The following is a 14524-nucleotide window of genomic DNA, read 5'->3' as shown; positions in this document are numbered from 1 at the left end:
ACTCCATCCTCCTCACTGCTGTCTCAGTTGTAGTAGCAGCTGTTGCCGTCCTTGTCTTCAAGGATGCAGGACGTATGTACTGATAGCTTCTTCATTGAAGTTGTACTTATAAAACCTGACTGTGTGGCAAGTGATGTTCCATATGTAGTCAGATGAACAACAACGGAAAACATAATGAACATGCACTCACAAATATGAACAAAGAAGTTGGCGGTTTCGGTCAGACTGATCTTGTGATGATGATTTTGAGATTTTACGTGCGAGTCCCGAGATTATGCGTATTTTACACACGAGAGTGAACAAATAACTAAGGGTGAGTGAGTGTAGTTTACGCCGCTTTTAGCAATATTCCAGCTTCAGCAGAAATGGGCTTCCCACATTTCACCCATGATGGGAATTGAACCCGGGTCTTCGACGTGACGAGGGAACGCTTTAACCACTAGCTAACTCCACCGCCTACAAATAACTTAGACCATTTAAATAGTTGACGAGATTCATCAAACAGTTAATCTGTCAGGAGTGGTATGTCACACATATCGGTGAAATCAAACTGATTGGTGTTGTGGAAATTCATTGCTTGTAACTCGTCATGTAGTGTTATCATTAACTTAAACAATTATACCACTACAAAGTATAGTTTTGTTTTAGAAATATCACATTTATATATATTTTGATATATCTTTTGAGTTGATAGTTTGCTAATTGATAATGTTTAATTACAGATGGTCATAACGTGAGGTATGTATATAATTGTTATAATGAAAACCATTTCAATGATTTTCTTTAAAACATAATTTATTCAAAAGACCTAATTGTTTCACGATATGTCAAAGTGCATTGGAATCCAATCTCTTTTACGCGATTCCAGCATCCAGCAAACATTCAGCGTATCCCTTTCTCTTCCTAAAACTCCGTCAGGTCAGGACCCTTAATTCTCAGAATGCTATCTGTAACTGTCAATTAACACCTCCTTACGTCAGCGGATATGTAGATGTCCATAGGTTAATGACCTTGCAGCACATGGCGTAATATGTCAATCATTGAAACCTGACTGACATGGTGTCTTCATCAAAAGTCATATTTCACCGTCATCAAAATAAAAATCGTTTTCACCACTGTGAAAATTTAATAAACCAGTGTTTTATGGACCTGGGATGACAGAACTACCTTCGTCCAGAACTATCGCCTTTGGAAGTTGCCTCCCTTGGATAGTCTCCTGGCAATTTCTCAATCCGTCAGTCATGCGAGCAGGGAGCGAAGATGTCAAAACACGGGTATACTCCAAGGCCAAATGTAATAATAGCATCCAAAGCAGGTAATATCACTAACATGATACACCGGCCTTACCACCCATACTGCATATCTTGACAGTGCTTGTCACCCTAGATTAGAACATGTACTTAATACTGATGCAGTTACGAGTGTGTCTATGAACATGTTGGCACTGTGTCAACTGTGGGGTAACCTGATACATTCTGCGGCCAGTTCCATGTCAACTAGAATTTTGGAGGGTGAGAGGTGTTATACTAATTACTGGATAACTCTTTTAATGCTGCTGAGAGATCATACCTTTCATGGTACAAAACACCGACATCCTGCTGTCTGTAGCGTAGTGTTTGATTTCGCTCAACAAACGGGGTCTTCCCACGAAGGAGGCCACTGATCCTTGCCGTGATTGCAGTGGTGTTGTTTTCATGTATTAATGCGCGTTCTCTTTGACGCAACACAAAAGAACTTTAAATGATGTTTGTAACATTCTTGTTCTTCCAAACACGGAATATCGATGATAACTGTAGTGATAGAGAATACGAATCAGCTGACAACTTTTGTAACGGGGGCAATTCTGGCATGAAACTATAATAAATATAATATAGATATAAATAAATATAACAAATAGACTTTTTCATGTTGTTTATGTAATAAAGAGACGGTTTCAGGATGTTTGTCAAAGCTGAAGTGAACTCGTGAAGATATGGCTTTCTGTCTTCATTCGATGAGATATCCATCGTATTTGACAAAATGTATGAAATACATTGTAGTCACTATTTGTCATCTGGAGCAACCTTGTGATGCATATGGAATTCGTTAAATGTGTTTTTATGTAACCATTTATGTTGTGTTTGTTGTCTCAGCAAATGCGGTACATACCTAACTGTGGTAGGAGATAGACTACCAAGTGACGCAACTGAGTCTCCTTATGCGGCCATCAACAACGAAGATATGTTGTCCCTGCACGATTATGAGAGGCTTCTAAGGGAACAGTGTCAAATCTACACGTCTTTCCACCCTTCAACCTCCTCTACACAGGACCTTAGCACCAGATGCAGTCTTATGTGAGGGAACGGGTACATCTTGACAAATATCCATCCTTCAGCCTCCTCTACACAGGACCCTAACACCAGATGCAGCCATGTGTGAGGGAACAGTTCCAAGTCTTGACAAATACCCATCCTTCAGCCTCCTCTACACAGGACCCTAACACCAGATGCAGCCTTATGTGAAGAAACAGTTCCACATCTTCACAAATTATCTATCCTATCCATCAGCCTCCTCTACACAGGACCCTAGCACCAGATGCAGCCTTATGTGAAGAAACAGTTCCACATCTTCACAAATATCCATCCTTCAGGCTCCTCCACACAGGACCCTAGCACCAGATGCAGCCTTATGTGAAGAAACAGTTCCAAATCTTCACAAATATCCATCCTTCAGCCTCCTCTACACAGGACCCTAGCACCAGATGCAGCCTTATGTGAAGAAACAGTTCCACATCTTCACAAATATCCATCCTTCAGCCTCCTCTACACAGGACCCTAGCACCAGATGCAGCCTTATGTGAAGAAACAGTTCCACATCTTCACAAATATCCATCCTTCAGCCTCCTCTACACAGGACCCTAGCACCAGATGCAGCCTTATGTGAAGAAACAGTTCCACATCTTCACAAATATCCATCCTTCAGCCTCCTCTACACAGGACCCTAGCACCAGATGCAGCCTTATGTGAAGAAACAGTTCCACATCTTCACAAATATCCATCCTTCAGCCTCCTCCACACAAGACCCTAGTACCAGATGCAGCCTTATATGTGAAGGACCAGTCCCACATCTACACGTCATCTTTCAGCCCCTCCTCACCACAGTACCAGGTGCAGTCTTATTCGCGAGCACATATCTTAACGTCTCTCCATCCTCCATCTTCCTATACAGACAAACATAATACAGTGCGAAAGGACAACCAAAGTGAAACGTTTAACCCGGTGTGCGACGCAAGTACACTCTGTACATCGAACCTAGTACAGTGGTTTTCATCTACATCGCGTGATTAAAAATACATATCCATGGCTATTGTTTTCATTCTAAATCAGAAAGGAAGCATAAGAAATTAGCTCTTACGTCAGCCACACACACACACACACACACACACACACACACACACACACACACACACACACACACACACACACACAAAGTGAACAGGAATTTCATTCTTAACATAGAACACTTGATGTGAGTAAAGTCGTCTTTGTTTCAAAAGATTTTTCTACAAGCTGTTACAAAGCATTGGTGAAGACAAACACCTTAATACATTAAGTCTGAGTTAAATTATCCTTGAATAAACAAATGAAAAGGAAACTGAAAAGAAAACATAAAGCAAACACTGAATCAGCTGCAATTATATTGTATCTTTATCGTTATTTTGTCATGAATCATCCCGTGTTATTTCATTCCTCCGAAACAGACTAATTTCAATCCAGTTTTAAATGAAAACATTTTCGGTGTTTTGATATATGTTGGAGTCTCACTTAAATCTTGAAAGTTCCGATATCCTTTTATGCTTGGAGTTTCAAAAACGTTGGCTTCGAAATTGGATACCTAATGCAGATTCGTTTGATAGATCCTGGCCATAAAATGATCGAGGAAATCTCACAGTATACAACTGGCACTTCTCATTACGATCTTTGACTATAATATTCCACCCATCATGTTTGGGGACTCTACTCTTTCAGAAACAGCCATCTTGTTACTTGGAAAACGAAAGAAAAGTGAAGAGTAACCACTGTAAAACAGAACTAATATCTATTCTACTAAGAAATTGTAAAGATATGGTAAACATTAAGATAAATCAAACAATGCAAAGAGTGGAAATATCTAAAACCTTTGAAAATACAATTTCACTCGATATTAATGCTTTTTAGTTAAATGTATGGCAAACAATGTAAACTGTATGTTAATAATCATTCTGTTATCAAATGTAACGTCATATAACAGGTAGATGTTAGCACTCTTTTGATAAACATGCAAAAGAAAATCCCACAACGAATCTTAACTGTCTGTATTCAAGTTTCCGTTAAATCGTTTCTTAACTAAATTGCGTTTTCATAGTGTTCCAGATTATATATAAAGCCAAAAAAGAAACTCACACTGCAAAAACACAGGAATGCATTTACATCGATATACTACAAAAAATACAACAACCCCACCCCCACCCCCACCTTTTTTTGAGGTTTTCTCGACCACGATATATATCAGGTTTGTTTTATGGTTTTCAAGGTAAACATTTTCTTATATGTATTTGATAGAGCTATCAATAAATGCAATCCCCTTGGCGATTTATGCAATAGGTTGAAAACTGGGGATCTCGTATCTATAGATCATCAAAATAAGAAACACACCAATTACTGTCCAAATGCAAACAATATTGTTGGGTGATTAAGGAATTACATATCTTTCTGTTGCAGCAAAACACAAATGCGCGAATGATTTGTTATGAAACATGCACAACAAAGTTATTCTGATATGACAGATATCTATGATCATTTTGCTTGCTAGTAATCTCTATGCATTACAAACAAGCAATATAACTTTGATGCTGCTAACTACTACTATCTAGGTTCCTTGCTTCTATTAGAAACACATTTTTCGGGTCTGGGAAAAATACTTCATGTAGTACATCTTGAAAGCTAACATTCAATGCCTACAAAGGCATCTGGCCTTGTGACCTTTGCCATCAATTCGGCAATTACAAACATAGCACTGTGCAAAGAGTTCAAAAGTATATTGAAGTCTTTCGGTGTGACATTGCAAGTTATCCTGTATCGATTCAAGGCTAATCACTGAAAATAGTTTCACATTACATTAATACGAAATCAAAATTACAAATATGGCAGTTTTGAAATATGGCAGTGATGATTGCTGTGACCTTGAAGTTCATCGGTGGTAATCGATATTCTTCTGAAAATAGGACCCGACATAGCAAACCAAGATATAATGTAAACTGGAGGTTTGGGAGGTCACGTGACACTTTTGTTGATTGTTGTTTGACACTTCACTGAGCAACTTTCCGCTGCATGACGGAGGTCTGTAAATAACTGAATCTGGACCAGACAGTCCAGTGATTGATATAATGAGCATCGATCCACGCAGTTGGTACACTATGACATGTGTCAACCAAGGCAAGCCTGACCACCCGATCCCGTCATTCCCCTCTAACGACAAACATGGGTTGCTGAAGACCGATTCTAACCCGGATTATTTTAGTTATAAGTAGTTGACACAGACACCAGACACCTATACATTCAACCTAACCCAGTATTACTTGTTTTAGTAATCGATGTTGTGACCAGTATGACGCATCCTTACCTAACTCATTGTACCCTCCGAATGACATATTGTTGAAGTCACTAAATAATCGACTGACCTTCAGAGTGGCCTGGACATACAAAACTATCATGATTCATCGTAAGTGCTGAGTATCTAATTACAGCCAATCAACTAATTGGAAATGTTTATGAAATTTCATGAAATTAGACCCACGTTTGAAATTATGACTGCTGTTGCATATGACATCAGGACAGGTTAATAGCAGCAACCCATCCTCTAACAGAGATGTAGTGATCAGTATGATTGTGACTGTGGTGTCCCAGCTAACACATAGTGTACGTATGAAGTGAATCCGTTCACCTTTGTTGGTCAGTCGGTTAAATCTACCGCCTAGTGACAGATTTCAACATCTCAGAAGATAAAACTTCTACAGTCAAGACAGCAAGACCATCAGCCCCCCATCAACCCACCAGCCATCAGATTCAGTTTGACTGAATCCATACTCGCTCAACCAAACATAAGAAAACTTTTAAAAACTATCGGAGGCTCTAATAAACCCACCGTCACAAACTTTGACGAACACTGATTCAGTGCATGACATTCCATTTTAAGCAAAAGCTACCTTATGATTATTATCCTATGAGTACACGTATGGATACATACTCATACATATATCCTAACTAGGTTGTAATCACTTCAACTTGAGAACTGAGTAAGAATCTACATCGAAAGGTCGCTATAAGCAGAAGTTTTCAAAGTTCTAAGTTCTACTTAAAGGGCGCCTCCATGGGAATAGGATACCACCACGTTTTCGCGAACATCTTATATCATCACTTTGTGACAGTGATTCAAAGACAAAAACAAACAATATAACATGTCATTGCCACATTATGATCAGTCTATGTGATCTGTTAAACAGATTCTATTAGGGGTTGAAGCACATCACCATCCTTGGACCCATATGTAAATGCGAATTTGTATGTATTATATTATTCTTTAATTGATTAAATTCTTGTTTATTGTAATATTATGATTTTTTAAATGTAGTTAATGTTAAGGAGACTTGTGGCCTAACCGATTGCCAAGGGGGGAAAACAAAGAAGACGGGAAGGATAAATATTTTCCAGTTCAATGCCGGCTACAGAAATGAATGGTTTCATTTTTAGCCCAAGAGGTGGATTAATGTGAAGAATGTTTGTTGTACTGATTCTCATTAAGAGGATGAAAAACACAGTTGTGTGCAGGATAGGGTTGATTGGAATATAGTTTTGTGATATATTGCAAAGATAATCTGATACGGCGAAGTTTTGAAGATGGCTAATCAGCCTCGATGGAGAGACTGTCAATTGGAGAGGTTCTAAAAAGACCCAAGACAAAGTCTTAGACCTTGGTGGTGAACAGAATCAAGTAGTTCGAGTTTGCTTCTACAGGCCCCACCAGATACAATGGAGCCGTAATCAAGTTTTGATCGGACCAGTGATCTATATAAATGAAGGAGGGTGGTTTGGTCCCCTCTCCACTTAGAATTGGAAACGACTTTCAAAAAGTCGAGTACTTTCAGGTATTTGGCTTTTAGATATTTGATATACGACAGAAAGGTTAAATGCGACTCAAAAATGAGACCAAGGAATTTAGCTTCCCTCTCATTCCTTTGATCGGTGTATGCCATTTAATGATAAGTGTCATCTTTAAGATGGTGAACAGCAGATTTTGAACCTTTGCCTTTAATTCTTTGAACCACGTTCCATAATTTGGACACTGGCTTGCGTGAATTAATTTTGGAGACATAGTTCCTCCAAGATTGGCGTTTGTTTTGTTTGAAGGTACGAGATGCCTTTGCATTGAGTAGTTTAAATTATTTAAGTTATGGACAGTTGGATGGTTGTGGAAATAATGCTGCGCCTTGCTTTTCTGGCGTGTCTACATTCTGTATTAAACAATATATTCGTACACATATTGGTATACATCCATCAGCAATGTATTTTATAACATCAGCAAACGTTTAAATGGGATCAGTTATATCACTGAAACATTCAGGTCACAGTTTTGATTTACATATAGTTTGATATAAGCCCCAGTTAGACTTCGAAAAATTCCATCTTGTATACGATGGAGAATCAGATGGAGTTATTTCTGAAAGGATAGTTGGGAAGTTATCACTTCCACAAAGGTCACTGTGAAAAGACCAATCAAATTCATGGAGGAGGTTAGTCTCTGCAAGAGACAAATCTAGAGAAGAGTAAGTGCCAGTTGCAGGATGCAAATAGGTGCTTGAATCGCTATGGTATATACACAAGTCATTATTGGAAATGAAATCTTCTTGTATTTTACCTTTAGTATTAGTGTTGGTACTACCCCAGAGGGGGTTGTGACCGTCGAGGTCATCCATTATAAGATAGGGTTTCGGAGTTGGTCATAGAGAGCTTGAAGATCAGACTGCTGGAGTATTGAAGAAAGCAGAATATTCAGAGAGCATAATGCAAAGGAAACGTGAAGGGAGAATCTCACTGCAACGGCTTGGAGATTAGTTTAAGTGTGACAGGACTATGGATAACATGCTGCTTAACATGTATTGAAGATCCTCCAGTGGCCCTGTCACCCGGACGAGCAAAATAATTATATACATCGGACTGACGTAAATTAAAAGTATCTGTCTGCTTCTGATAGGTTTCCTGCAGACAGAAAGCTGATGGTATAAAATCTTGGACTAATAGCTGTAATTCATTAATATCGATCCTTAATCCTCTACAATTCCACTGTACTATATGTTTGGAATAAACTATCTTGTAGGTGGATTGATTTTTAGTGGGCATATTTTTAGTGGGCGACAAGCTATGTGCCCTTGGATGGGTGTGTTCGGACATTTCCATGTACTCCAATGAACCATTGGAGTTGAACTTGATTTTCTGATCCCTTTGATACTCTGCCACTTTGAAGTTTTTTTAGTTGAATCTGGCCTTGGTTTTGGTTTGCTTTTAACGACCTGTTTGACATTTGCAGTTGATTGAGATGGTGATTTGTCCTGAGGTGTAGATGTGTCACGATTACCCAAACACTCAGAGTGGATTTGGGATGAAATTATGACTGTAGTTTCAGTGGATTGTTCTGGTAAAAACATCTCAGGAGTATTAGTTTTCACCCAAGTCAAGTCTGTTGCTGTAGTTATGACTTTGGACTGTTTTGGGGTTGTATCAGATAGTGATTGACACATATGTTTCGGTCAGTTCAACCCTGATATTGCAGTTACCTGCCTTTATTGATCGAGGAGCATTTGGAGACAAAAACGAGAAGAGGTCGGTGCTTGTGTGATGGATTTGTGGGGTTTTACGGGTGGTAAATCGTTTTACAAAGCTGACACCTTGGTCTTTCATTTCTGAGACTATATCCAGTTCTGTCATGTCAGCGAACAATTGATCCTGATTTGTTACAATACCTTTGCTGGTGTTAAGAGTTCGGTGTGCAGAAACTGAAACGGGTATACCAACAAATGATTCAGTGGAAAAGATATTGGCTGACTGACTGACTGAGTTTAGTTTTACGCCGCTTTTAGCAATATTCCAGCAATATCACGGCGGTGAAAGGATATTGGATCGTTGCTGGGTAGTTGCTGCTTTCGATAAACAAAGCACCTGAACGCAACCGTTTAATGTTTTTCACGTCTTCTTCAATGCCATTAATGCATTTAGAAACTGCAAATGGATTTATTTTCAGAGGCGTTTTATCAATATCTAAAACTTTCCATTCATCGATAGTTCATGTCTGGCACTTCTGCATGTCACCTGATGCTGCTCACACCTGATGCTGCTCACACCAAGATATTGGTAATGTGGATATGTCTTTAATGTTTTTTAAGCAACGCATACTTGAATGTAATATACAGGTAATTTTCAATAACATAAGTACATCTGATAGGTTAAAATATTATCTCCAGTTACAGCTTGTACGACACCTACATCCAGCATATAATATGCGTAAAAATATATTAACGGATTCTATTTTGTCCATCCATCAATTGAAACTCCCTCAGGGTCATTCTTTTCGGGGAGAGGGGAATGCTGTTCTATTACTAACATCTATATTAATACAAATAGACTTATACTATCATAAATATTTGTCAATATAGTACAATAATAATTCAAGACAATCATAAAATAATTCTTTTATCACCTGATTGTGGGTGTATGTTCAAATGATAGAGTTCCCCAATATCATAGTCCATGTGTGGGTTTCAGGTTTTGAAATCTCACTAGGCCGGAAAGGTTTGCAAGGTGTGAGTAGCATCAGGTGTGGTCAGCAACAGGTTAGGGCAGCATCAGATGTGGACAGCATCAGGTGTGAGCAGCATCAGGTGTGGACAGCATCAGGTGTGGTCAGCAACAGGTTAGGGCAGCATCAGGTGTGAGCAGCATCAGGTGTGGACAGCATCAGGTGTGGACAGCATCAGGTGTGGACAGCATCAGGTGTGGACAGCATCAGGTGTGAGCAGCATCAGGTGTGAGCAGCATCAGGTGTGGACAGCATCAGGTGTGAGCAGCATCAGGTGTGGACAGTATCAGGTGTGAGCAGCATCAGGGGTTATGCAGAAGTGCCAGACATGAGTCATCGGTGAATGGCCGTTGGTTTGTTGTTTAACGCCGCACTCAGCAATATTCCAGCTATATGGCGGCGGTCTGTAAATAATCGAGTCTGGACCAGACAATCCAGCGTTGAACGCCATGGCCATCGATCTACGCAACTGGGATACGATGACATGTGTCAACCAAGCCAGCGAGCCTGCCAGACTTGTGAACAGCATCAGGTGAATTGCAGAAGTGCCAGACATGAATCATCGATGAATCATGGATATTGGTATGTTGTTTTACACTCAGCAGTATTCTAGCTATATGCCGGCGGTCTGTAAATAATTAAGTCTGGACCTGACAATCCAGTGATCAACAGCATGATCGCCGTTCCACGCAATTGGGATACGATGACATGTGTCTCAGACAAGTCAGCGAGCCTGACCATCCGACCCCGTTAGTCGCTTCTTACAACAAGGATGGGTTACTGAAGAGCAATTCTGACCCGGATCTTCACGGGTGAGTTATATGTAAAGTCACATAGGCAGTATTTCTGCCATGTTGTGTCTATGAAAGCACTAAATTAATACAAATAAACTTAAGCTATTATAAGTCTTTTCAATAAAGAACAGTAAAATTCAAGACAATAAAAAAAATACGCTTAAAAGTAGCATGTAAGATATATAAATGAAAACAAATATATATAAAGTGATAGTGGGTGTGGCGATGCGAAGACGTGGTGCTTCACGTCGTAATGCACACGCCAAACAGCGCATTTCCGCGCAAGAATGGACTGAATGGATCAACTAGGCCAGTTCACTATGCAATTTTACATATTTCCATATATACTCAGAACCAAATGTTCTCATAACATAGCATTTTTTCATTGGTGATATTGTGAATGATTGTTTGGAATAAGAACCTGTGAGGCTCTAATTTGTTGAAATGTCTGCAACTTTTTCCATGTCAACCATCGATTTCTTTTATGTATTTTCATATTATCGGAATGATTAAAACACCTGCATATTCTACCGATGGTGACATATTTACACATTGACAAACCAGACATTCTACATATGGAGTTTCTTGTATATTGTCGTGGTAGTATTTTCAGACATTGATGCAAATTGGTGCTCTGGCTTGAGGTCAGGAGACTGACTGACTGAGTTTAGTTTTACGCCGCTTTTAGCAATATTCCAGCAATATCACGGCGGGGGACACCAGAAATGGGCTTAACACATTGTGCTCATGTGGGGAATCGAACCCGGGTCTTCGGCGTGACGAGCCAACGCTTTAACCACTAGGCTTGAGGTCAGGAGAATCCCAAATTAGCATTTAGTTTCGATTCCACAATACCCAATGGGAATCACGTAAAAAAGGACAAGGCACACGCTTTGTAATGCATTTACAAAATATTTAGTTAAAAACAAACCATGTAACTCTTAAACTGCGTGTTTAGTTCTTTTAGATTCCGAATGCAGTTCCCCACCTCCAACAGGACACTTGGCATTTGATGACATTTGATTTACTTTATGAACTGTCCAGTGGCTTTGTTTGATATTTATCACAGTTTTAAACAGATCTGCTGTTAGCCTGAATGGAGAACTGAGCCTGCTTAGTTTCGGCAAACCAGGTGTACATTGATGATTATATGTCTTTAATTCCAGTCCGACACTTCGCTCCCTACATACCGGAAGCAGCCCACTTGTGAGTTGTTCCTTTTACTAAATCACGAGTGGTTAAGAATGAAATCTGCAAAGGTTTGATTTACCAAAATGCGCTGTGATATTTCACATCGAACAAAACTGGCTTTTGATCTAATAAATAGCATTTTTAGCATCTGAATTCACCTAATATTCACAGTGTAATATTAATTTTGCGTTGATATAAACAACATTTTGCTGTGTGAACCCAACACTCGAGTCAGCAAATCAAACTCATACCACCCTTATTCATAACATAATTGCATAATAATCACAGACCAATAAGGTCAACCTAAAGGTCACATACACCTAGGCCGAAAGGAGACTCATTTAAAAGGGGAGTGGGGCTTAAGGGTTCAAAACTCACTGTCAAAATCGATTCGGTCACCATAGGTATAACGTCATAAAAACAAAATGGACGACTTTCTTGCTATTTACGACATACGACTCGACAGGTGTTAATGGTGCAGCAAAGGAAATAACTCATGATTTGGCAGTTTGTCACACCACCAATGCTTTCAACAAGTATTCTACCATGGCTACGTGAAATACTCGAATTTGATTGGTCAATCAATAAAGAGAGACGCTATTAATTTGGATTGAAAATGCGTCTGATTTCACAACCGCTTCACTGCGCACATATACAACACTGCTGCACTGCTTCAGCTTGACCACCAACATGGCTAATATCAACACAACAGACGTGATAAAAATGCTTATAAAACATTTAAATAAACTCGTAAAAAAATACAATTATATAATGTTCCTCCACAATTATTAGGGAACCTCACTATCACTATCACTCAGCTACAATATTAATGCACAGCCCCAAACATAAACAATTTAACTTATAATTCAGAAAGCCTTAAGCTTGTGAAAATACATCATTATCTATACAAAGTTTGCAGCAAAACGTTAGTAAACATTTGCCTACCTGGTAAATGGTATATTTGTTTCCGTTTAGATTGGGAAATTTGCACGATAACGGTCTGTCGAAACACCAAATTTATGCCACTCATACTCCATCATGTCCCGTTGCATCGTTCGAAAAATACATGTCACCATAATTCTGCTCTCTGCCAGCTTCCCGCAAGGCTGTCACTGGTGGTGATCTATGTTCGTACACTTTGAAAATAACTTGGCCACATACATTCTCTCAATGAATCAGTTGCAAGGATGATGATGTCGATGTATCCGTAACAGTCTTCCACATCAGAGATGACTTTGTTGACCAACTGTTGCCTCTAGACCGAAAGGCAGGACAATGGCCTCAGACTGGTATTTTTTTTTTTTTTTTTTTTTTATCTCAAGCAACGCAGCATTTCCTGACCATTCGTACTATTACAGGCATCTGTCTTGGCATATAATATGCGCACTGCTATTTTGTTTTGTTTTGTTTTTATATTTTGTTTTCTCTGGGTGATAAAGGCGTGTCTCAATAACCTTTCAAAATATCTAACTAAGTCACATACTTAGCATGCCCAATCAGTGCAGCATTTCCTGACCATTCATACTATCACAGGCATCTGTCTTGGCATTTAATATGCGCACTGGTATCAACACTCTGCTCTCTTTCACTATACCGTCATGTTCAGGCGTTCACTAACAGCAACCTCCTCGTTGTGAGTACAGGGTAACGCTAATAGTAAAGGGCGACCGAATTGGGCAACCTGTTTGCCGTAGGTTGCGCCCCTGTGTCGGCGGAGGACGGGAATCTGGTGGTTTGAGCCCACTGGTTCCAAGAACAGCGTTCCTTGGCCAATAGACCACTTCAATCCTTGCTTCACCTAGGCGGGTGATACCCAGTTCTATCAATCAATCGGCTGGTGTGGTCATACCCTGTGCATTCCATTTCATATTGCACAAATTTGATGTCTATAAATAATCCTGTTAAGGGTATTGATCATTTCAGCGAAAACTCTGTGGTGGGTATGGAGCTCGGATGATGAACGATTTGAAACTAACTATGGATTACGAAACTTTTGGTCGTTATTCAGGGGAATCTCAATGCTAATGGATTACAAAACCCACCTTACAAGAAACAAACGTCAGCTTGACAATGATGATGATGACCAACGACCTTCCAACTCAATCGAATATTGGCCACGATTTCTCGTTATCGAGACTCTTGACAAGTCACCTGTAAAATTAAACCGTATCAAAAGGTATCCATGGTATCGCAGGTGACGCAGGTGACGTAGGAAACATCAAACGGTTGCATGCAGGCTCAGAAAACAGCAATCAAACAACCTGAAGTCCACTGAGCTGTTTGTTGGAGTTCGAGATTCGGTTTCTCAACACAGGATTCTGAAAACAAGCAAAGGAATTGTCAGATTCCGAGATCGATTCTTTGCTGATATGACTGAAGTTGACATCGTGTCAGAAATGAAAGAACAAGGAGTGACTTGTTAAAGATTTACTACCAAAATAAACCCTGACAAAAAATCCGCTAACACTTATCTCTTTCATTTTTCTTCCCCAAACACGCCAAGATCAGCTAAGATAAGATAAGAAATATCTTTATTACCCAGGAGGAAATTCTTTGTACATCAAAACGGTCTCAAAATGAATATATAGACAATTCACAAAAATATACACAATAATTACATGCATAAAATGAATGCTAGTTACACACATATTCCCAATAAAACTGACATGATT

The 14524-nt window shown here is 39.4% G+C and overlaps 1 long non-coding RNA gene across 1 annotated transcript; it reads right to left on the bottom strand.

Moving 5' to 3' along the window:
* Positions 1-4788: 4788 nt before the first annotated feature.
* LOC124271188 lies at positions 4789-12998 on the bottom strand. The gene is made up of 3 exons (XR_006896966.1): positions 12988-12998; positions 7827-7830; positions 4789-5924 (listed from the first exon to the last, which is right to left on the bottom strand). It is a non-coding gene; the product is annotated as an uncharacterized LOC124271188 (long non-coding RNA).
* Positions 12999-14524: the final 1526 nt, after the last annotated feature.

Source organism: Haliotis rubra, unplaced genomic scaffold (assembly GCF_003918875.1).
Source record: "Haliotis rubra isolate DU_JTF1 unplaced genomic scaffold, ASM391887v1 Scf1581, whole genome shotgun sequence".
NCBI lineage: Eukaryota > Metazoa > Mollusca > Gastropoda > Lepetellida > Haliotidae > Haliotis > Haliotis rubra.
Note: the sequence above shows the minus strand (reverse complement) of the source record. Positions and strands in the feature narration are given on the sequence as shown.